The following is a 25,952-nucleotide window of genomic DNA, read 5'->3' on the forward strand; positions in this document are numbered from 1 at the left end:
TTTGGTATCAGGTATTGTGATCCCTCCTACTTTGCTCTTCTTTCTCAAAATTGCAGCAGCTGTTCAGTGACCCACTATCTATTTTATAAAGTTTTAATGGAATGCAGCCATGCCCAGTCATGTACAAATGGTCTGTGGCTATTTCTGTTACAAAAGCAGTGTTGAGTAGGTGCGACATAGCTCATATGGCCGACAAAGTCAAAAATCTTCAACAGACGGCTCTGTACAGAAAACCTTTGCCAACCCCTGCTCTCCTGGGTCCTGCAGGGCCTTGAGCACACTCCTTCTCTCACAAAGTAAAAAGTAATTTTAACTCGATGTTATGGCCTCCTAATCTGTAGTCTCCATCAACAACCTGAGCTGTGAAACACAAGGTCAGTCTGATTTCATTCTGGCAGCCATGTCTACTCCATCTGCTTGTGGTTTCACAGGCAGATCAAACAACATCTGTTATGCTGTTTCATCAAACACATAGATGTTACTACCAAAGGACGCATTTGCACTATTTTTCTAATAATAATTATGCTTATTCCCTGATTTTTTTTATATTTGGACTGTCATTACCAAGCAAAAGGTTTGCACAAATTCATCAACTCTGCTGCTTTTGGTACAACAGGATTCAAGCCTTCACCCTTCCTACCTCCTGCTTCAGTTTCTAAAGATAAAGTGATAGAGAACAGCGAATTTTACAGGCAGTGGCTATCAAGTAAGGCACAGCTTATTCTGTTGAAACAGGCCTATACTCTTATCTGTCTCAGATGGAATTCATTTACATCACGTTTTATACCAAAATGAACCATAAAAAAGGAAAATAAATATGCTTGGCTTTTAAGAGATTTCTCATAATATGGAACCTACATTGATTGCATTTGTATTAAAATCAAATTAAAAATAGCATAGAAATCTGCCCTGGCTGGCGTAGCTCAGTGGATTGAGCTCAGGCTGCGAACCAAAGTGTTGCAGGTTTGATTCCCAGCCAGGGTACATGCCTGGGTTGCAGACCATGACCCCCAGCAACCACACATTGATGTTTCTCTCTCTCTCTCTTTCTCCCTCCCTTCCCTCTCTAAAAAAATAAATAAATAAAATCTTTAAAAAATAGCATAGAAATCTATCCACAAAACTATACTGATAACATTTTAATGGCTGCTGCAGAGCACCACCCAAATCTCATTTCCATGAGGCAGGTGCTCATTTCCCCAGTGGCTAGGACTGATGGCAGTTCCTAGTTCTAGACTGAATTCCTACATGGGAACTACCCCCAGCCTGAGAGCTAGCTGGCTGGCCCGGGTCACACCCACTCCCCTAGGGCCCATGCTGGTCTGGGGAAGGAGACAGTGCTTGCCTCAGTTAGGAACCACTCTTCAGAGCCTCTTAGCTCCAGAACTTCCATGACCAGCTTGAGGCCTTTGCTGCATCACAATGCAACTTCTCCCTGTGCCTCAAGCCACACCCCTCACTCCCTATAAGTGCTATTCCAAGGGCACTCCCCACAGTCGATCTCCTGCACATCATCTCCTCAAAGCCTATTTCCCTGGGCAGACAACCTGCAACAAACATGAAGTCTGATTTCCTAAAAAGTGCCATCAATAACTTCCAAGCCATATTTAACATTCAATGACAGGGAAGAATCAGAAATAAAGAGTATCTAGAAGATAGCAAATCCATCAGGACAAAAAATGAGAGCAACAGCAAAATACTGGGCAGTATATATTTCAAAAAGAGGTACCAACAGGAGACAGAAGCAGCAGCCATCTGGAGAAGTGAATTGGGAGTAGACAGTTCTAGAGGGAAGCCAAAGCTCCTCTCAAAGCTAAGGAGGGCAAGTGAGGAAGGCTGCCTGGGAAACAGGAGCAGCAGTCTGCTCTCTCACGCAGCTGGAGCTCAGCCCCTCTCGGCAACCAGGCACCCGGCCCTGGGCACAGACCGTCATGCGCAGTGACAGGCTCTATAAATAGCAGAGCACCCAGCAAATCATAACCCAGCCTTCATAATTACAGACTCAGGGGTGTTATAGATAATTCTGTAAATTGCATGCAGTCCTTTTCTGAGCAACCAACTCACAGACAATATCACCAGCTATCATGTCTACAGATTTTTTTAAAGTCTCAGTTTAAAATATAAATACATCAGAGACAATGTCTTTGTCAAAATAAGAAGCTAGGAAATATAAAATAAAGAAACACATTTCATGGGATGGTTACTACTTCCCCATTTCAAATACCGAGAAGCCAAAGAGTACCCAAACAGTGAGATTTCTGAGGTGGTCAATGGCCACACTATGCAAAGGCCATTAGTCACACCATGCAAAGACCATTAGTCACACCAAGCAAAGGCCACAGAGATCAGTCTTAAGAAAGGCAGAACTGGGTGGAGGCGGGCGGGATGGACAACATGGATGAGAAAGAAAGAGCCACAGAAAGCACACAGGGAGGAAAGGTAAGGGAGATGGGTGAGGCTGTGCAGTCCACTGAGTGTGCAGGAGAAAATGTGGAGGTGGGAACAAGATGGAAAACAAGAAGAAAATAAGAATGGGGAAAAAACCAACTTGTGCTAATTTGCAAGAAGTCACAGCAAAGTCCTAACACATGTTCACTGAGTCTTTTTCAAGGTCATCCTTAAGTACTTTTTATTACCCGTTATGAAATCAGAGTCTTTAAGGAGCCAGTCAATTTATCAGATAATGCATCTAAAGCAACTCAAGACACAGGAGAGGACAATGAACTAATAAGACCAAGAGATCAAAATACAGACAAATGCATAAGCAAACTAAATGGCTATGGCCATACACAAAGAAAGAATGGGTGGTTAAACTAACCTAGCAACTACAGCTATATCGATAGAATCCTAATAAGCTAATTAATCTGAAGTAATAACCTCGTCTTCAGGTCTAACTTAATCCCAGTAAGGTACTGTTTCAATGAGAAATTCTTAAATTGAGTCAAACCGTATCATGACTCAGGCAGGCTCAGCCACAAGGCAGACAGAGCCACACTCACTCACGTGGCAGACAGGTAATGGGGGCACACAGCAACTAGGGCCTGCTAAGGGTCGTGAGTAAGTACAGGCAAGAGGCAATGAGTCAGCAAAGCTGTCAGAGGCTCCAAGCATGAAACCCTCAAAGCTAGGTGGGCAGGAACATCAAGGCACGAGATGATTAGTTCAGGCAGAGCAGGGCTTGGGCAGTCACAAGTGGTAGAGGCCCCAAGACCCCTAATGTCCTCCCTGTTCGCCTCCCCCACCTCACCCCACCCCCCACACCTCCTCCAGGATCTAGTGACAAAAATGTTCTTACTTGGCAACTGTTCTGATTGGTCAGTGCCCACTTTCTACTATTTTGACCATCACCCCTGCCAATATATAAAGTGAACAAAAGCTATTCAGGCTTTGGGGCTGGAGTTCAGTGCAGAATTTCAAGTCCCAAAGGTGGGCAGCTGTACTAAAACAGGGAAGTGAGGTAGTCTTCACTGAGCCCCCAGGCCAGGAGTCAGAGGGTGAATGCTAGCCAAGCTCACCATTAAGCCCCAGGCACCACGCCTGTGTAACAAGCCTAAAAACACAGTGGGCAGAGGCTTCCAGCACAAACTGCTGTGCTCAGAAATGTCTCAGAAACATCAACAATCCCTACTGAGGACACACAGAATAGGAAGGACAGGCCATTCCTGCCCCCAGTCTGGAAGCTGAAACTTTGCCCCTGAAGAGACTAATTGAATGTGTATTTGGTCTGTGTTCAAGTCTTAAATGCTTTTCTGGCAGCACATTCCCTCTCAAAATCTGCTTACTCTGAAGACATACTTACCAGCAAGAAGCAGAAAAAATGTTTTCATGACCTACAATCTTCTGATAATTTATACTAAGTAAAGAGACAGAGAAAAGGGAGCAGAGCAGATAGAGCTAACAGGACCAGGGTCCAAACACAGACAGTAAATTAGAGGTTTGTGTGAAATATGTGTGGCTGGTCCATTCTGACAGCTTCTATTGTGCATTTCTGCCCTTTGACATATCAGGTGGACACCAGTTAAAACTCCACATAAGAAGTCACCTTGTACTTGCTCTTTTCCCTAAGCTAATGTTATTGAATGCTAGCTAAAAGCTTTAAAGCTTTTGTTACCTTCTTCTGCGGTTATTTGGGCAAGAGCTATGAACTTTTTAACTTAGATCATATAACCCTGTTGACTTTTTCTCAGGAGATTAATTTAAGTGGTGTTTATTTCAGTGTGACTTTTTCACAGCATTTATCACTGTTTGGCTTTTCTAAAATTTATTTGTAAATAATAAATGTGTAAAATATCAGCCTATATCACAAGCTGAGACATGCTTCTTTTCCCTTAGGAATCCTTCATTGTTCTTAATTCTATGTGGCACAAAGTAGATTCTCAATATGTCTTGGTATTTATTTTCTATTTTTGTAATGATCTCTTTGTCTAAAAATTGCAGAAAAGAACAAATTAGAAATTCAAACCCACCAAAAGGAATATACCACAGTCCCTCTTTTAAAACTATATAAATAAGTTAATGTCCCTGTTCGATACATCCAAACACATCCCTCTAGAGCAATGTTAGGTTAGTAAATATCATATTGATTTCTTCCTTATGTTTATACAGATATTTATACACAAAAATAGGATCTTGTTGTACATATTGTTTTACATTTTGCTCTCTTTATTTAACAATAACAAAAACAGTATTTCAGGTATACATTTCTGTTAGCAACTGAAATTCTCTAGTATATGTATGTGCCATACTTTAGTTAACTGTTCCCCTGGCTGATTAAAATTTGGGATGTCTCCATTTTTTCTATTTCAAACAGTGCAATACACAATATGTATATATATATATATATATATATATATATACACATCTTTATATATCTTTTAATCTTTACTTGGAAATGGAGTTGTCAAGAGACAGAAAAAAATCACACTGTAAAACTACCACCAAATTTGTCTTTAAAAATGTTGAAACAATTATATTTCTAGCATTATCAAAGTTCCCATTTAATCCTATCCCCATCAACAATGGATAGTATCTATTTTCTTGTTGCTAGTCTGATGGACAAAAAAACTAGTTTTAACTTGCATTTTTTATTTAGTAAGGTTGAAAATACTTTTATAAACCATTGTTTTTGTTTTCTTTGAATTGTCTGCTCATGTCCTTGGCTCATTTTCCTGCAAGTTATATGCATCTGCTGTATTCATTTTGTGGAAGCTTCAGTGTAACAGGAAAATAATTATTTGCTATATATGCAGCAAGTATTTTTGCCTAGGTTGCAACCTGTCTCTTAATCTAGTTGTAGAGAAGCTTACAATTCTTTTTTGCAAAACTGTCAATCTTTCCTTTATGACTTCTAATTTTGTTTCCTAGAAAGTTTCTCCCAACTGCAAGAATATAAAATGTTCTACTCTATCTTCTTCTATTCCTTAAGTCCTTTAAATGTACATTTATCATCCATCAGGAATTAATTACATGCATATTTTTAATCTATCTGAAATTAACTTTGACTACAGTGTGAGGTATACACAAATACTGTTTTCTCCCAAATGAGTAACATCATCCACTGAATTATCTTTTCTTTCTCCAAAAAGTGTATTCACTTTTTTATGTTTGTTTTTTATTACAGAAAATTACAAAGTATAAAAAGGAAGGTAAGAGTGTAAAGAACTCTAAGTATTCATCACCTGGCTTCAACAGCCATCAATCTATCTCTATTAATTTAAAATAGCACTTTTAGTATTTAATAAATCTCTACATATGCTTGGCTATATATCTGAACAATCTGCTCTATTCTGTTCTACTTTAATTAATGTGGTTATATAATGATATATACACACTTAAATATTTCTTTTTAAAAATATTTTTTAAAGATTTTATTTATTTCTTTTTAGAGAGGGAAGGGAGGGAGATAGAGAGAGAGAGAGAAACATCAATGTGCAGTTGCTGGGGAGCATGGCCTGCAACCCAGGCATGTACCCTGACTGGAAATCGAACCTGTGACACTTTAGTTTGCAGCCCAAGCTCAATCCACTGAGCTACGCCAGCCAGGGCTCAAATATTTCTATAAAAACAATAGAAATATGTTCTTTATACTGCATTATACTGAGATGAAAAGCATAGTAAAATACAGGCCAACTACTATAATAAATAGATCCAAAAATACAGTAATTGGAACAAGAAAGAAATGTGTCTTTCTCGTGGCCACTTCACGGTGGATAGGTGTTCTGATCAATGAGGTCACCCAAGGACCCAGGATCCTATTCTCCCACCGCACTGCCCTTCCCTCAGGTATTGCCTGTCCAGATAGTCAAAGCCTGGCTCACCACCACCTCAGTTCCCTCCCCGGCATGGGAAGAGAGAAACGGACTCTGGTAGACAAGCAGCTCTCTTTCAAGGATGACCCAGCATGCAGATATATCACTTCCACTTGGCCATTTGAGTTTAAAGGAAAACCCAAAGTACAAGTGTTCTCTTTTTAAAAAATAAAGAAATGAATAAAAATTAATGTTCTGAGATAGAAGAAGAGGGACCATGGCATTCCATTTCATGCCAGACTTTGAATTGGGTTACATTATATTTGTGTCTGACTTTTTCATAGGGATTAAGATGAACTGATTTTGACATCTTAATGGTTTGCTACTTTTAAAAGCTTTCTTAGCATAGTACTACTGGACTGACAGGTCACAAAAATATATAGTCAAAATAGCATTAAATAAGGAGAGTGTTACTTTCTCATTAAATCCTGCAGAGATGGGCAGAATCAGCAGTCACGAGTCAAAGTCCACCCTGCCTCTCTCAGGGATGGCAGCAGATGAGACAAGGAGAAAGGCACCGACCGCCACAGGATGTCTGATGATGGGGGATTGGGGAGAGAGGAGGATGCAAAGTCTAGGACAGGGGAACAAGAAGACAAAACCCCTCTGCTTAGATGTAGATACCAAGAAGAAACAGAAGAGTTAAAGGATGAATGAGACCTAGAGGCATGGGCTGTGACCCGGCTCTTCACAGAGCCTCAACCCTCCTCCCTCACACCCCCAGAGCTGGGGAGCATTCAGCCAAGCCCCAGACCGCTAGAACTCTCATGGTGATCCAGTGTACATCTATTTCAAGGAAAATAGGCAGCAGGGGACTCCACATTGTGTACCTTTTGGATAGGAGGAGCGTCCCCCCAGGAAAGGACACTCCAACTGGAGAAACCATAAGCTCTATTCCCCTCAGTTTCATTCTTGTACCCGCTTTTCTCACTCCCTCAAAGAAGACAGAAACAAGCCCTGTGCAATACAAATGCAAGCAATCATATTGGTTTACAGGGAAGAGTTAGCCTTCTTATAACACAGTTCATAAAATCAAATTGTCTTTTTTTTACATTTTTTAAAAATATATTTTATTGATTATGCTATTACAGTTGTCCCATTTCCCCCCTTCACTCCCCCCCACCCCTGTACATCCTCTCCCACCCACATTCCCCTCTTTAGTTCATGTCCATGGGTCATAAGTTCTTTTGCTTCTACATTTCCCATAGTATTCTTGCCCTCCTCCTGTCTATTTTCTCCCTACCATCTATGCTACTTATTCTCTGTACCTTTTCCTATTCTCTCCTCCTCCCACTCCCCTATTGCTAACCCTCCATGTGATCTCCATTTCTGTGGTTCTGTTCCTGTTCTAGTTGTTTGCTTAGTTTCTTTTAGTTTTGTTTTAGGTGTGGTTGTTAATAATTGTGAGTTTGCTGTCATTTTACTATACATGTTTTTTAATCTTCTTTTCTTAGATAAGTCCCTTTAGCATTTCATAAAATATGGGCTTGGTGATGATGAACTCCTTTAAGCAGACCTTATCTGAGAAGCACTTTATCTGCCCTTCCATTCTCAATGAAAGCTTTGCTGGATAGAGCAACCTTGGATGTAGGTCCTTGCCTTTCATGACTTTGAATACTTCTTTCCAGCCCCTTCTTGCCTGTAAGGTCTCTTTTGAGAAATCAGCTGACAGTCTGATAGGCACGCCTTTGTAGGTTACTGTCTCCTTATCTCTTGCTGCTTCTAGGATTCTCTCCTTCATTTTTACCTTGGCTAATGTAATTATGATGTGCCTTGGTGAGTTCCTTCTTGGGTCCAACTACTTTGGGACTCTCTGACCTTCCTGGACTTCCTGGAAGTCCATTTCCTTTGCCAGAATGGGGAAGTTCTCCTTTATTATTTGTTCAAATAAGTTTTCAATTTCTGGCTCTTCCTCTTCTCCTTCTGGTACCCCTATAATTCGGATGTTGGAACGTTTAAAGATGTCCTGGAGGTTTCTAAGCTTCTCCTCATTTTTTTGAATTCTTATTTCTCCATTCTTTCCTGTTAGGTTGTTTCTTTCCTCCTTCTGGTCCACTCTATTGTTTTGAGTCCCAGTTTCTTTCCCATCACTATTGGTTCCCTGTGCATTTTCCTTCATTTCTCTTATCATAGCCTGCATTTGTTTATCTAATTTGCAACCAAAATCAACCAATTCTGTGAGCATCCTGATCACCAGTGTTTTGGACTGTGCATCTGATAGGTTGGCTATCTCTCAGTCACTTAAAATGATAGGTTCTGGAGCTTTGATTTGTTCTTCTGTTTGAGCCATCTCTCTCTCTCTCTCTCTCTCTTTTTGGGGAGGGTCTGGTCGCACCTGTTACAGTAAGGGGCAGAGCCTTAGGTATTCACCAGGGCAGGGCACCCCAGTCACTGGGTTGTGACGTTGTATGTGGGGGTGGGGTTGAGAGGGAACAATAGTGGTTGCTCCATTCTTTGTGGGACCTCAGTCCCCTCTGCTGCTTCCCCCAAGCAAACTGGGCCCCTCTGGTGCCAATTCCCGTGTGGGTGGGCTTGTGCACACCATGGGACCCTCCAAGGACCTTCCCTGTGAGGCTGGGTGTCTCTCCATGCACCTCAACTCCCACAGGTGACCTCAATCAGTGTCCTGAGGCTTTATTTCCCAGCGCTGTAACCCTGGGTTGTGCGCACTGCCTTGCTTTACAGTCGTCGCCTCACTGGGTCTGCTGACTGCCAGTTGCCACCCTTGGGCCGGGGTCTGCCAGCTGCCGCCTTTGCACTCAGGGTCTACCCGCTGCAGTCTTGCATGCCCCAGATGCCTACCTTACACGCCCCTGGATGCCTTACACGCCCGGTCCCACTGCTCTCTGCTCTCCACCCCAAGACCCATGCCTGGCTGCTGGTCTCCGCTCTCCTACCGGTCTGGATGAATGGGTCTAATTCAACTGCTTGGTTGTCCGATTTCCATTCAGATCAATTTTCTGTCATTTCTGGGTGTTATTCTGTTTCTAAATTGTTGTCCCTATTTTGGTTGTGCGTGGAGGTACGGTGCGTCCACCTATGCCTCCATCTTGGCCAGAAGTCCAAAATCAAATTGTCTTATCAAAAAGAATGACACTTCTGAAGTAAGGTTATGCAGTCAGCAAATTTATATTGTCACTGTCAAACAATTTTTCCTCCTTTGGGGGTAATGCTAAACTCTTTAAAAAGACTAATTTTAACTACTGATGTGATTCAATAATACATGTAGATATGCATGTAAATCTTCTCCAAAAACCATCCCTACATAATTCAGCATGACTAAAAATAGTTTGATACATCAGTAAGAAAATAGAACATAAAATACCTACCTAGAGAATAGAGAAAAAAGAATACATAAAGATGTATTTTGGGCAGATAACATCAATAAGGATAGCAATGTTTATGTGTTCCTGAATAATTCTGGGGGCTAAATTGAGTCCAAAAAATTCTAAACCCTCCCTTTATCATTCAAACACAGATTGCCAATTAGAATTTTTTCCAGCAGCTCAAAGATGGGAAAAAATTCAAGCTAAACATAATCCCATGCTCCATTTATATTTATACTTTCCAGATGGAGGCATCATGGAAAGAGCTTGTATTTCCCTCAAACCCTTCAGCTTAATTCTCTGCTTTCAGGTCATCTCATCTCCCAACAGATCTATTTTTAGCATCCCTTATTACTCCCTTTGAATCCCCGTCTCCATTATCATCATTTCCGGAAGCAGGACAAAATTTCCTGATGTAGGAAGGGTACACACAAATTTCCTGATACAAAAGGTGAATTATGAAGCTACCAGAGGATTTTAGACTTGCACAGACTTGAAAGCTGCCTTTTTGACTTATTCTGATAAGCATCTTCTGAGTAAGCAGATTTAGAAAATGTGTTGCCAGAAAAGCCTGTGCAACATAAACATAAATCAAATATAAATTAAATTCACTCTGAATGAAAACATTGTTTACTTTCATACAGTGCAACTGGATTATTAAAACCCGGCTTTTAGCATCTGGCACATGGTACTGAAGTCCCTTCAGAGTCCATTTATTCATTTGCCTTTCATCTTTCTTTTTCTTCACTTTTACTTGGGTTTCATTTATTCAATAATTCATCAATAGTTTTTGAGGCCTCCTATGTGTGCAGCACTATATTAAGCTGCACACATTTTTGTTTGGGAAACAAAAATGAATACACACAGAACACACCCTTAGGAGCAACCAGTCCATTGGGGAACACAGACTAAAATTCAAGTAGTGCAAAGAAGGTAACGTGAAGAAGCATGCTCAGGAGACATTACTGGTCAGTTCAAGGGGACAGGTGAGGAAGGGTACCACTGTGTGACAGAAACTAGGGCCACAACTTCAAAAGCAAGTGAAGATTCAGCAGAATCAAGGGCAACACAAGGCCTGCTGGTTAGAAAGAGGATGCATAAAGGCATTGAAAATAAACAATGAGCTAGAAGACTAGAGATGAGATCAGAAACTTGAATGAGGTATTATTTCATCTTTTCCTTTACTCTCTCCGAGGTAGTTAGGTAGTGCCTGTTTTGTGCTTTAAGAAAGCTGGAGACTCCCTAAGGATCCTGAGTGGAAAGCTTATTAAACCTGCTTCACTGAGTCAATGTGAGGATGCTCTCCTCAACCTGGTGCCCTTATGCCTCACCTCAATCAAGACTATACTTGTAAAACTTGAAAAAAACAAAGGGGATACAAAACATAAAGTATCAGGACCCAAGATTCTGTCATGACCACATACAGAATCCTCCCACTAAAATGCAAATATTTCTGTTCAGGGTCATATCTCAAAAGCTGTATCAGTTAGTAGTAGGTAACCTCAGAAGGGACTGGCTTCAAAATAGAATGGAAAAGAGGAACAGGTAAGAGGGAGAATTACTTAGAGACATAAGTACAAACATTATGAGTTTAAAGAGACACATTGCTTACTGCACAGTTTGGGGTGGACCAGCCGGGGCAGTAAGAGAAAACTACAACATATTATAAAGCCTCAATAATCAATATAGACCATTATGGAGGGCCATATGATAATATTTATCAAAACTTAAATATACAAACTTTGACCCCATACATTTCCTCCTGAGAGGTCATCCTAAAGATAACATCTGCATACCTGTGAAATGACTATGGTTTTACATTTAAACATCATTTATAAGAATAAAATATTAGAAAATTATTAAATGTCATTAATAGGGGGATGGTCAATGAATTTATAGTGATGTATCCAATGGAATACTTCATAGGTATAAAAAGTAGAGCACTCTCTTCAGAAACTTTCTGAGAAACACTAAGTGGATGAAATAAGATGTAAAACAACATATGCAGTATGCTACTATCCACACAAAAAAAGAGAAAAATAAAGTATCTTTTTCTTTCCTCTTCAAGGGACAGGGTACCTAGAGGAGAAGAGTGAGAAAGGGGGAGCTTTATTCCCTTGTATATAGAAAAATAAATAATGAAAAGATTCACATGGAACTAAGAAGACAAATTATCTAAGAGATTTCCTTAAAACTGAGGAGCAATAATGGGATAAAGAATTCTCACTGATATATTTTTATGTTTTAATTTTTAATCATGTGACTGTTTTACCTATGCAAAAACTATACTAAAATTAAAATAAATAGGCAATACTAGAATAGCAAATGCTGCCAAACTAAGTCTGTAATTCCTAGAGCAAATAGATAAGAACACTCAAAAAGTTTTTCCTGTTACCTTTCTCTACTCCCCTAATTCTCTTACTAAAATCTCAGGTGTAGGGCCAGAGGAAAAAAAACAAACAAATAATAACAACACAATTTATCCTTTGATGCTACATATAAGACACAGAATCTCTCAGAAAAATACAGGTATAACCAAAGAAGAGAAAAAAGGAAGCATGTGTCCTAACTTCAATGAGTGATAAATTCCTAATAGGATCATACATCACTGTGAAATAGAAGAAAAAGAGAGTTCTTCAGGGGTTGGGACAGTTCTTATTCAACCTGATTTTATTCCATTTAAACTTCTGACTGAGAGAGCTCAACAGATTGGGTTATTATTCTGGTGAGACCCAGCCCTTGGGACTAATGGCCCTGGTGGGTCCTGAATGGGTAAAGAAAACAGTAAGGAAAGTGGAAATGGTTTTCAGGGCCTCTGGTCTCCTGTTGTAGGTCTCAGCACACAACCCAAGGGCCTGTACCAAACCCTTGTTTTACAGGGCTCTCGCCTTAGGATCTACTAAAATGGTTGAAACAAAGGTATTAGCTAAATTCTAGCTGCTAGAAGGATTTAAAGCAAGAGTTAATAACATTGAAGAGGCAGCTTGAAGGAATGCCCAGGCATACCTTCTTTACCTTTTCCAGGTGCCCCTGCCCCATAAAATGTTTTTTGTGAAAGCACAAGAATGACATGTGCAGAAGTCATATAGAGACTTAAGCTTCAGGTCCAGAAAGTAAAATATAAGAAAATCCCAAGTAATACCTCCTTCTTTTGTATACAACCTTCTAGAACACAGTTCCAGAACTCTATATGTTCCTTGCTTTTGCTTTTTTTTTTTTTACCTATGTAATAAAAGGTTATAAATGGGCTTAAATTCAGGGAGCAACCATTTCAGGCTAAAAATTGGTTCTTTAGCTTCATCTGGTGATTTTTTTTATATCTTTGTGTATAGTGCATTAGCTGTATGAGATCTAATTTCCTTATGTTCATTCATTTATATTTAAAGAGATACAAAAAAGGAATAAAATATTCAAATAATTGCAGAAGTGCTGTTGAATGAAGACAGCAATGTTGCTGAAACTGTTTTCAGGCAGGCAGCTTTCAAAATATTCCTTTGTCATGATAGAATGACACAATCCAAAATCCTGGCATGAAAACCTTTTTAGAGACAGCACTGAAAGGGAATGTTACAGACACAGTCAGAAACCTGAACAGGCCAGCACCCTCTTATATTGTAGAATTCAATTGCAGACACTTCCAGCTGTCTTCCTGTGTGTCTTTCATAATCTGGAATGAATCAGGCTGAAGTGATTACCTTCTAATTATATCTAGCTTCAGTATGGACATGGCATTCTGACTAGAGTTGAGGGTACAGGTTTGGGGAAGAAAGGCAAAGGATATTTTAGAAGCTTGAGGGGCACTTAGGGGTAGGGTGAGCCTAGGCAAGTCCCTGAAGAAGGTGTTCTGGGAAGCTAAGGAACAGGGTACCTAGAGGAGCAGATAGTGAGAAACGGGGAGGTGGGCAAACAGCAGGACCAGGTTTCAACCACTTGTGTTTTCTCAGATATGCCCTAGTGACTCCAATTATTTTACCCACTTAATCCCATTCATCCAGTCATCAAATATTTACCAACATCAAATATTCAACTAATAGCGAGTAAGTACGCTTTCCATGCAAGATTCCACACGGGCTATGGAGACAAGATAAAAGCTATACAATACCTGCCTTTGGAAGACAGATGTGTAAATCTTCACCTCTGGTGCCCTCATCCAGTCCCAGAGGGGAGAATGTTTGGAAACATACTCTGAGTAAGGAAGGATCATGAGATAAAGGGAAAAGGGGAGTGATGTTTAATCTTCATTTTGAAGTATAAGTAGGCATTTGCCACACACATACATGCACACACAGAGTAGAGGAATTCCAGCACTGGCAATAACATGAAAACACAGAAGGGGAGCATGAACATGGAGATGCTGGGCCTTGTTTGAGTACTGCATGCATTAGAGGTACATTGGAGCTGAGACTGAGAAAAGGTGTACTAACCCTGGAAGCAATAAGGAGCCCAGCAAAAGGAGCAGAAGATCAGATCTGATTATAGGTAGCTAACTCTGCCAACAGTATAATGAAGGTGAACTGGAAACCAGAGCCAAGGAGGCAGGATAACAAAGTACTGCAAGAGCCAGTTCCTGCATGGTCTCTGGCTTACAAGCGTTATATTTGCAACTATATATTACGTCTTTCCAGATATTACCCCTACCACTTACCCTTCAAACAGGTACATTCTTAACAATGAATAGAGGCACTAATCAGAGAGGATGCTAAAATAGTAGGCATAAACTCAAACTCCCCTGGCAAAGGGGATAATAAAGTCTTTCCATCATTGGGGTCATTAGCCTAACACATATTCTGATCCAAGAAAAATGGCAACTTTGACTTTCCCATTTATTTTTTTAAGGTATTATTTTGCATACTCTGAGTTTATACATTCTAGCATGTTGGCTATAAATGTTTCAGCTCAAGAAGGGACCAGTTTACTAATTTGTTGATCATCAGCCCACCAGTGCATTTTACTGGGGCATACACAGGGTCTCCATTATCAAAATGGAAAGACCACCCATTTGGTAACTCTCCCAGCATGGCTGCCCCCTGCTGCTGAGGGTGCTCCAGGCTGGCCCTTCCAGCTACCGGTTAACAGGTATACTCAGGAAACATTAACTTGAATGTAACCTTAAAAAACATACTTTAAGACTGTGTTTTCCTTAAAAATGTGTTATAACATATTCCAAAGCCAAATATTGATATCCATTGAAAGAGTTTCCTTGGGGGGAGGTAGAATAGGGTATGGGGCCATAAATGGTGATGGACGGAGACTGGACTCAGGGTGGTGAACACACAGTACACAGATGAGGTATTATAGAATTGTATACCTGCAACCTATATAATTTTTATTAACCAATGTTACTCAATTTAAATTTTCAATTTAAAAATTCTTATTTCTTTGAACAATATAGGTAATAAAGTTACCAAATATATGTAAAAAATCTTTTTTTAGTTGTCTAAATTATTCCCAGACCCTCTCCTTATCAGTTGGCAGTATCTCTCTGTTTTTCTAAGCTACACACACTACTTCAGCTTTAATTAAAACGCGGTTGCCATAGTTTCTCAGAGAACAGCTTAAGGCATGCTTGAGTCCATTATTTTCTTGAGGTTTCTGGAGAAATTGTATATAGCAGTAGCCAGCCAAAAATTTCCCATTTTTACCTCCCACCCAGTTCAGCATACTCTTCAGACATAGAGCTAGGTATTCTAAATATTTTCAGAGAGTCTAAACAACTAGGAATGTTGTTTAAAATTCAGCCTTTGGTTTCTTCTGTTCTGTCATATTGGTAGGTACTGTAACCAACAGACTGCAGCTTAGGCAAAGATAGCAGACCAAGGGGCAATTCACTCGAACACACGCTGCACCTGTGGAAAACACCAGAACATTTTTCTTTCTAGTAATAATGAAGAAAATACACTGTACTTACATGTTGTCATAATCTATTGCTTTATATTTTCTAATAACTCAGAAATGTAAATTCCAATATGCTTGAGAAAGGAGCTCTCAGAAAATAGGTTAAAGAATGGAAAATAACTTCTTTAAAGAATCAAAAATTAAAAGTGGTGCTGAAGAGCCCTGGCCAGTTAACTGGTTGAGGCATATCCCAAGATAAACCAATAAATGCATCAATAAGTGGAACAACAAATCTCTCTCTCTCTGTCTCTCTCTCTGTCTTTCTCTCTCCCCTACTTCCTCTCTCTCTCTCTCTCTCTGAAATCACAAAATAAATTTTTTATTTTTAAAAAAGTGGAGCTCAGAGAACCTTATTTCTTAAAGCTAAAATTTGATTCCATCTGAGTCCCTACCCTGCTTTCAGATGGCAATTACCACTATCTCTAAGTCTTGAAAGGCAAGCTCAAAGGTTATTCTGAGCTTTCAAGGTTAAAGAATGTAAATTAACACTGATCCCTATGAACTTTAGAAAAGGCAAATGCCAGTTCAGCTCCTAGTAATTCAGCCTCACTTTCCTGCTTCTAGGTAGCTATGAGCATGTACTGTGCAGGTAAAAGGACAGGGTTGAAATTTCAGCTCTGGGAGCCAACTGACCTTAGCCAAGTGATGATTAAGTGAGGTAGGACATATGCAAAGATAAGGAAGCCCTCAGAAAATGGCAGCTGGTATCATTTCTGAATAAGCAGGTCATCTCCAGGACAGGATGTGGGGCAGGATGAGATCTCCGAAATTTTCAGAAAAGCTTGAAAGCATCCTGCTTCGTCTGACTATCATTTCAAAAGCTAATATAAACTACTCAATTATACTGATTTTTCTGACTTAAGTATTATGCAAATCATTTAACTTCCTCATTCTGTACCACTAAACTTCCTTTTATTCTCTCTTTTCTGCACAAGATGAAGATATTCTAAAAAGTACTTGAGAGATAGAAGGGTTATATTTCCAACCAGAAAAATAGGGAAGTTAAAGATGCCCTGTGCATGTTAGATTATAGGTATTTACTAATGAATAAATGCATAGTGAATGGATGAATGTTCTATCATAGCTATTATGCTCTGTGTCCCTTTATCTTTCAATTCAATAGACTTAAGTATTTTTAAAAATGACATTTATTATTTTCACTGATTCTCACAATGATCTGTAAAAAGACATAATAGGTATTACTATCTCTAGTTTACCAAAAGAGAAAATAAACCTCAGGAATATTAAGTGACTTACCCAAGGTAATTTAAGCAGGAGGGCTTGACCTCAGGTCTTTTAACACTAAATCAGGATCCCCTCCACCATACCACTATGTTTGGTGGGACCCTGTCCACTACACCACCACCTTCTCACAGGGTCCTGTCACTGCAGTGCAGTGTGGAGAAGGAATTCCGAGAAACATCTCCAGGGTGAGATTTGGTACACACCCCCCACACACCAATTCTTGAACAAGCACTTCACTGTTAAAACAAAACAAATCAACTTGGAGCACATCAGCCTGAAGGGTATCTCCTATGGCTACAAGAAAAAATCAGAACTGGAATTTCAAATCGTAGATTGTGGATTAGGGACAACATTGAGAATTGCTATTTCTCAAAGTATCACAGATAATTTACAGAATGTTATCTACATCTCATACCTGAACATGGTAGGAACTAATGCTCAACCTGCCCTGCCAAAGGCATTACCCAATACCTAAATTTTCACCTGGTAGAGATTTTCAAAAATGATCCCAATCCTATCAAGACAAGGATATCTAGTTATTTTACTGCAGGGGTTTTTAACTGGGATCTACATCTGCCCTGAGAATCCACAGATGAGCATTAAGAGGGCAGGTACTTGAAAATATACGCAAAAGCATACACCATATCTATCCCTAATATTTCTAGAAGTGTAGACCAAAGCTTTCAGCAGATTCTCAGAATGTCGTCCAGAGGTTAAGATTCTGCAAAGGGACTTTGGAAGAGTAGAAATTAGACCTTGTTGTTATTGATTTTTTTTTTAATTTTAAGTATCTATTTATTCCACAAATTTCTTTTATACTGCATCACTTTTAAAAAGCTAGACAACAACAACAAGCAAAGCCCAGAGTGAGTAGAAGGAAGGAAATAACCAAGATCAGAGCAGAATTAAATGACACAGAGACTAAAAAACAATTCAAAGGATCAATAATTCCAGGAGCTAGTTCTTTGAAAAGATAAACAAAATCAACAAGCCTTTAAGCAGACTCATCAAGAAAAAAAGAGAGAGGACCCAAATAAATATAATCAGAAATGAAAGAGAAAAAATTACAACTGATACCACAGAAATACAGAGGATTGTAAGAAACTACTACAACTACATGCCAAGAAGTTGACAACCTGGGTGAAATGGACAAATTTCTAGAAACATACAATCCTCCAAAACTGAATCAAGAAGAAGCAGAGAGGCTGAACAGACTGATAACAGCTAGTGAAATTGAAGCAGTAATCAAAAACTCCTTGCACACAAAAACCCTGGACCAGATGGCATCATAAGCAAATTTTACCAAATATTTAGGGAAGAGATAACTCCCATCTTTCTCAAACTATTCCAGAAAATTCAAGAAGAGGGAAGACACTCAAACTCTTTTTATGAGGCCAATATGATTCTAATTCCAAAACCAGGTAAAAATACAACAAAGAAAGAAAACAACCGGCTAATATAGTTGATGAACATAGATGCTAAAATCCTCAACAAAATATTGTCAAAATAGACCCAGCAATACACTAAAAAGAACATATACCATGATCAAGTGGGATTCATCTTGGAAATATAAAGATGGTACAATATTTGCAAATCAGTAAATGTAATACATCACATAAACAAAAGGAAAAACAAAAATCTCATGATTACATCAACAGATACTGAAAAAGCATATGATAAAGAACAGCACTCATTTATGATAAATACACTCAGCAAAGTCAGAGTAGAGGGAGCATACTCAACATAATAAAGGCCATATATGAAAAACCTACAGCCAATATCATACTCAATGGGCAAAAACTAAAAGCTTTCCCTCTATGATTAGGAATGAGACAAGAGTGTCTACTTTCACCACTTCCATTCAACATAATATTGGAAGTTCTAGCCCCAATGGTCAGACAAGAAAAAGAAATAAAGGCATCCAAATTGGAAAGGAGGAAGTAAAACTGTCATTGTTTGCAGATGACAGGATAGGTTACATGGAAAACCCTACAGGCTCCACCAAAAAACTACTTGACCTAATAAGTAAATTTGGCAAAACAGTGGGGTACAAAGTCAATATTCAGAAACTGAAGGCATTTTTTACACCAACAAAGCAATATCAGAAACAGAAACTAGAAAAAAATTCCCATTTACTGTAACAAGAAAAATAAAATACCTAGGAATAACTTTAACCAAGGCGGTAAAAGATCTGTACTCAGAAAACTACAGAACACTGAAGAAATTAAGGAAGACACAAATAAATGGAAGCATATACTGTGTTCATGGATTGGAAGAATTAACATCATTAAAATGTCCATACTACCCAAAGCAATCTATATTCAACACAATGCCTATTAAAATACCAATGACATATTTCACAAATATAGAACAATTATTTCAAAAATTTTTATGGAACAATAAATGACCTCTAATAGCCTCAGAAATTTTGAGAAAAAAGAACAAAGTAGGAGGGGTCACAGTATCTGATATCAAACTATATTATGAGGCCACTATAATCAAAACAGTCTGGTACTGGCATAAGAGCAGACAAATAGATCAATGGAACAGAATAGAGAGCCCAGAAATAAACCCATGTCTCAATGGTCAACTAATATTTGACAAAGAGGGCAGGAGCATGAAATGGAGGAAAAATAGCCTCTTCAATAAATGGTGTTGGGAAATCTGGACAATTACATGCAAAAATATGAAACCAGACCACCAACTTACACCATACACCAGAATAAACTCAAAATGGATAAAAGACTTAAACATAAGCCATGACACCATAAAAGTCCTAGAGAAAAACATAGGCAGGAAAATTTCAGATACCTCACACTGCGATATTTTCACTGATATATCTCTTAGGGCAAGGAATAATAAAGGAAAGAATAAACAAATGGGACTACCTCCAATTAAAAAGCTTCTGCACAACTAAAGAAAATATCATCAAAATGAAAAGGGTATCAACCCTATGGGAAAATATATTTGCCAATGATACCTCAGACAAGGGTTTGAACTCCAAAATATATAAAGAACTCATTCAACTCCACACCAGGAAGACAAACAATCCAATTTAAAAAATAACAAAGGACTAGAAAGATACTTCTCCAAGGAGGACATACAGAGGGCTCTTAGACATATGAAAGAATGTTCAATTATCACTAGCCATCAGAGATGCAAATTAAAACCACAATGACATACCACTTTAAACAAGTAGGAAGGGCCATCAGTGCTGGAGGATGTGAAGGAAAGGGAAACCTAGTGCACTGTTGATAGGAATGCAGACTGGTTCAGCCACTGTGGAAAACAGTAGGGAAATTCCTTAAAAAACTAAAAATGGAACTGATTTTTGACCCAGCAATTCCACTTCTGGTATTATACCCTAAGAATCCTGAAACACAAATTCAAAAGAACTATGCACTCTAATGTGCATAGCAGCATTATTTACAATAGCCAAGTGCTGGAAACAGCCTAAGTGCCCATCAGTAAATGAGTATATTAAAAAACTGTGGTACATTTACACAATGGAATTCTACACAGCAGTAAGAAAGAAGGAACTCCTACCTTTTGTGACAGCATGGATGGAATTGGAGATTATTATGCTAAGTGAAATAAGCCAGGCAGTGAAAGACAAATACCATATGATCTCACCTATAAGTGGAACCTAATGAACAAAACAAACAAGCAAAATGGAACTAAAGACATGGAAATAAGGAGCAAACTGACAGTGACCAGAGGGGAGGGAAGAGAGGGATAACCAGGGGAAAGAAGGGAAGGGTTTAGTCAGGAAGCATGTATAAAGGACCCATGAACAGACAACAGGTTGAAGATTGACTGTGGAAGTGCGTGGTGGGAGAGGCAGGAGAGAGAGAGAGAGAGGTTAAAAATTGGGACTACTATAATTGAACAACAACAAAAAGTAAATAAATAAATAAAAATGAATAAAAAGCTAGACAATTTCACCAAATATTCCCAAATATATTTGAGGCTGCTTTGAGATACTCTATGGTAGCTTTCAAAACAAGAAGCTGTTACACCCTAGATTAGTCTCAAATGTTTGCAAATGCCCACTGCCTTCTCCAAGTAGCTCATCACACAGTGGGTAGTGGCAGGAATTTATTTATTTAATGTTTGTTAATGATTCTCTAGAGTTGTCAGTTAGTTATTTAAAACTTGCTAATGGCAGAAACCTAATCAACAAAACCAACAAGCAAGCAAAGTACAGCCAAAGACACTGAAATTGAAAACAGGCTGACAGTGATCAGAAGGGAGAGAGGAGGGGATAAAGGGGGACAAGGGTGAAGGGTTTACCAGAACAATTATAAAGGACATATGGACAGCAACAAGGGTGGGGTGGAAATGGGGGAGGGAGGCAGGGAGGGCTGGGGTGGTGGAGAAGGGTAGGGGGAAAAGGCAGAAGATTGTATTTGAAAAACAATAAAAAAATATATATATATATGCTTAAAAAACTTGTTAATGGGCTACTTAATGTGAGAGTTCTATTCTCTTTATAAATAGCATCAATCATGATTAAACATATATTGTTTTCTGTGAAATCTGTACATAGTTTTATAATCTTAATCTTTTTGGTTTACAGAAATTGGAAGAAAATCCAGAAAATCTGAAGAATATTGGAATTTTTCTTCAAATGACAATGTTTTAAGATTAGAGTTCTAAAACTTCTGTGTGGTAATCAAATAAATGGAATCTTCGGGATTGCACAGGTTGTGTGTAACAACACACATCTCACAGCATCATCTTATTAGCTGGCAAAATGCTACCAGATTTTCCAAGAATAAATAAATAAAAAGAGAAAAGCAATGGGCTTAAAGTAGAGGGTGGGATAGACTAATTAAAAACAAATTATGGTTCTAGTTATAGTAAAATAAAATGTCTCCCACTGGATGCAATTACAAGACTAATGCAGTGAGCAGACACTTGAGGATTCCAAAAAGTAAATAGAAGCAATGGACTTGAAGTTTTCTAAAAGGCCAGAATTTGAAGTATCACCAAACCAGTGGTGAGTTTGTCATACTTATCTCCAGACTGAAAATAAGGCATCCATGCAGCCTGAAACCCAAAGCTGGCCGGGTACTGAGGCTCAGACAGAGAGAGCTCCAGGAAAAGCACCCTTATTCTGGCTTGAGAAGTGAGAAAGGGAATTCTTAAGACTACAATGCAGAAATCATTCATTTTTTTTTCTTCTCTGAGTTCTCTTAAAAAAGTCCCAGTGGAAGAGGAGCCAAAATTCTTTGGAAAGAAACCTGCCTCTGATTCCAAGACAGTGGGACACACTCCCATCTCTATATACTCTCTCTCTTCCCACCGCTTGGCCCTGGATGCAAGTACAGTCACAGAAGTGTGCAACAGAACAGGGTAACAAAAACCTCAATTTTCTAACCAAACATAAGAGAATCTGTAAGTACTACCAACCATACAGAAATCAAAAGGAGTAAATGGGAATACTATTAGCCTAACAAATTAGACAATTTAGATGAAATGAACAAATTCCCAGTAAGACACAAATTACCAAACTGACTCAAGAAGACATAGAAAGTCTGAACAGGCATATAAAAAGTAAAGAAATTGAACACTTAAATTTTAAATTGATAATTTAAAATATTACCACAAGGAAAACACCAGCTTCAAATTACTTCACTGATGAACTCTATAAAGTAGTTAATTAAAAATAATACCAACAATTCACAAACTCAGAGAATAAAGAAATACTTAAAATGGATCATAGACTAAATACAAGAACCAAAACTGTAAAATTTCTAGAAAAAAACAGCAGGAAAATTTTCATGGCCTTGGGTGAGGCAATGAATGTTCTTAGATATGACACCCCCGGAAAAAACCCACAATCCATAAAGGAAAATAATTGATAAATTGGACTTAATAAATATTTAAAACTTTTGCACTTAAGATACCATTAAGTAAATGAAAAGACAAACCACAACATAAGAAAACCTTTGCAAATCACATGTCTGTTAAAGTACTTGTATCCAGAATATATAAAAAAAACTCTTACAACTCAATGAAAATAATATGTACCCCATTTAAAAATGGACAAAGGGTAGCACTGGTGTGACTGTGTTCTGCACAGCTCTTCTCTGGAGCAGTCACTTATCTCCATCCACCACCTCTCCCACCTAAGTGTGTGCCATTTAATGGACATGGGCATGAGGTCCCTGAGACCGCAAAGCTATCTTTTTGATGGTAAACTAAAGGCTGACAAAAATCACCACTTTGAAATGGATAATGATAAAAATTAGCACCAGTTTTCCTTCAGAATGGTCATTTTAGGGGCTGGTGGAAAGGATGAACTGTACATCATTGAAGCAGAGGCAATGAATTATGAAGGCAGTCCAATTACAGTAACACTGGCAACTTCGAAAATGCCTGTAAAGCCAACAGTTTTCCAGGGGGCTTGAAAATAACATATTCAGTGGTGCCTTAGTATTCATCATTAATTTGTTCAGGAACTCATGATGAGTGCTGAAACTGACAAGTACTGAACCATGAAGCATTTTCTCGTGCAGGGTAGCATTGTGACTCTTACAAGTTCTAGCAGTATAAGGAGGCCCAAGCAAGGACTGAGTGCTGAAACATTTTTTTTCTTGTCAAAATGCAATGAGTACAGGGTTTGACAAGTTCTGAAGCCTACAAGTACCGAGGTCTAAGGGTGGTAGTGTGGTTCAAGGACTATGCAGATTAACGGATAGCACTTGTAGCTATGGGGGGAAAATGCAGTCAGAAGATGAAGAGGAGGTGAAAGCCCTAAGCATATTTGGAAAGTGATCTGTCCTCGAGAAGTGGCAGCAAGTTTCCACAGAAAAATGCAAAACTGGCTGCTGCTGAAGATGATGATGAAGATGATGGTTTTGATGATGAGGGAGCTAAAAAACCAAAAGCTCCCTTAAAGAAATCTATATGAGATGCTCCAGCCAAAAATGCACAAAAATCAAACCAGAATTAAAAAGACTCAAAACCATCAACACCAACATCAAAAGGTCAAGAATCTTTCAAAAACAGGAAATACTTGTAAAACACAGAAAGCATCTAGTTCTGCAGATGACATTAAAACAAACATGCCAATGAGTATAGAAAAAGGTGGTTATCATTTCAAAGTTCATCAATTATGGGAAGAATTGCTCCAGATGACTGGCCTGGAGGCTATTCAAGATCTCTGGCAGTGGAGAAAGTCTCCTTAAGAAAATAATTTAAACTGTTTAAACTTTCTATGTCTGTTAAATGTTGTCTTGGTTCCATTGCTGTTGTCCAAAATGCCTGTGTAGCTTTTTTTTAACTTTTTTAAAGTATATTTTATTCATTACGCTATTACGGTTGTCTTACTTTTTTCTTCCCTTTATCCCTCTCCACCCTGTATTCTCCCTTCCAATAGCATGCCCCACCCTCTTAGTTCATGTCCATGGGTCGTACATATAAATTCTTCAGCTTCTCCATTTACCATACTATTCTTAACCACCCCATCTATTTTGTACCTACCAGTTATGCTTTTTATTCCCTGTACCTTTTCCCCCCATACCCCGTCCTCCCTGCTGATAACCCTCCATGTGATCTCCATTTCTGTGATTCTGTTCCTGTTCTAATTGTTTGCTTAGTTTGCTTTTTTTGTTTTGTTTTGTTCTTTAGGTTCACTTGTTGATAGTTTGTTGTCATTTTACTGTTCATAGTTTTGATCTTTTTTTTCTTAGCTAAATCTCTATAACATTTAATATAATAAGGGCTTGGTGGTGATGAACTCCTTTAATTTTACCTTGTTTGGGAGGCACTTTATCTGCTCTTCCATTCTAAATGAAAGCTTTCCTGGACAGAATAATCTTGGATGTAGGTTCTTGCCTTTCATGACTTCGAATAGTTCTTTCCAGCCCCTTCTTGCCTATAAGATTTCTTTTGAGAAATCAACTGATGGTCTTATGGAAACTCCTTTGTAGGTAACTGTCTCCTTTTCTCTTGCTGATTTTAAGATTCTCCTTTTATTTTTAATCTTGGGTAATTTAATTATGTGTCTTGGTGTGTTCCTCCTTGGGTCCAACTCTTTGGGACTCTCTGAGCTTCCTGGACTTCCTGGAAGTCTATTTCCTTTGCCAGATTGGGGAAGTTCTCCTTCATTATTTTTCCATGTAAGTCTTCCATTTCATGCTCTTCCACTTCTTCTGGTACCCCTATGATTTGGATGTTGGAATGTTTAAAGTTGTCCCAGAGGTTCCTAAGCCTCTCATTTTTTTTGAATTCTTGTTTCTTCATTCTGTTCTAGTTGAATGTTTATTTCTTTCTTTTGCTCCAAATCATTGATTTGAGTCCTGGTTTCCTTCCCTTCACTGTTGGTTCCCTGTACATTTCTCTTCATTTCATTTTACATAGCCTTCACTTTTCCTCCATTTTGTGACCACACTCAGCCATTTCTGTGAGTATCCTGATCACCAGTGTTTTGAACTCTGCATCTGATAGGTTGACTATCTCCTCATCACTTAATTCTTTTTTCTGGAGTTTTGATCTGTTCTTTCATTTGGGCCATTTTTCTTTTTTTTGTCTCAGCACATCTGTTACACAGTTAAAAAGTGGAGCCTTAGGTGTTCACCAGGGCGGGTCAATTATGTTGTTGTGCTGTGGTGCTGTACATGGGGGAGGGGTCCAAGACGGAACAATGCCACCTTCTGAGTTCTTTCCCTGCTTTCAGTCACTTCCCCTGCTACCTGCAAGCAAATCGGGCCCTTCTGGTGCTGATTCCTGGTGTGTGGGTTTGTGTATGTTCTAGGACCTCATGAGTTTCTCCAACGAACTCTCCAATGAAGCTGGGAGTTTCTCCCATTGCCACAATCCCCACAGGTTTTTACAGCCAGAGGTTTTAAGGCTTTATTTTCCCACAATGGAACCCTGGGTTGTGCAGCCTGCCTAGCTCCCCAGTTGTTCTTCCCAGCTTCTCTGCACATGAATGTGGAACTGTCCCGTCTGCCAGCTGCTGCCTTGTCTCATTGTCCTCTCCACCCCAGCTGCCCGTATCCATCCCTCCTACCAGTCTGGGTGAATATTTCTTCTTTAATTCCTTGGTTGTTGGACTTCCATACAGTTCAATTTTCTGGCAGTTCTGGTTAATTTTTGTTTTAAATTTTGTTGTTCTTCTTCTTTTGGTTGTGTGAAAAGCAAAGTATATCTACCTACACCTCCATCT

At 38.9% G+C, this 25,952-nt stretch overlaps 1 protein-coding gene and 1 pseudogene across 2 annotated transcripts in view; one reads left to right on the forward strand and one right to left on the reverse strand.

The window, feature by feature from the left end:
* Positions 1 to 25,952, reverse strand: part of DST (dystonin) — a 435,502-nt gene that overhangs the window by 394,660 nt on the left and 14,890 nt on the right. The gene's annotated exons all lie outside the window — the stretch shown is intronic.
* On the forward strand, positions 16,862 to 23,978 carry LOC123821394 (annotated as a pseudogene).

This window comes from Phyllostomus hastatus, unplaced genomic scaffold (genome assembly GCF_019186645.2).
Source record: "Phyllostomus hastatus isolate PE091 unplaced genomic scaffold, TTU_PhHast_1.1 phas_contig_40, whole genome shotgun sequence".
NCBI lineage: Eukaryota > Metazoa > Chordata > Mammalia > Chiroptera > Phyllostomidae > Phyllostomus > Phyllostomus hastatus.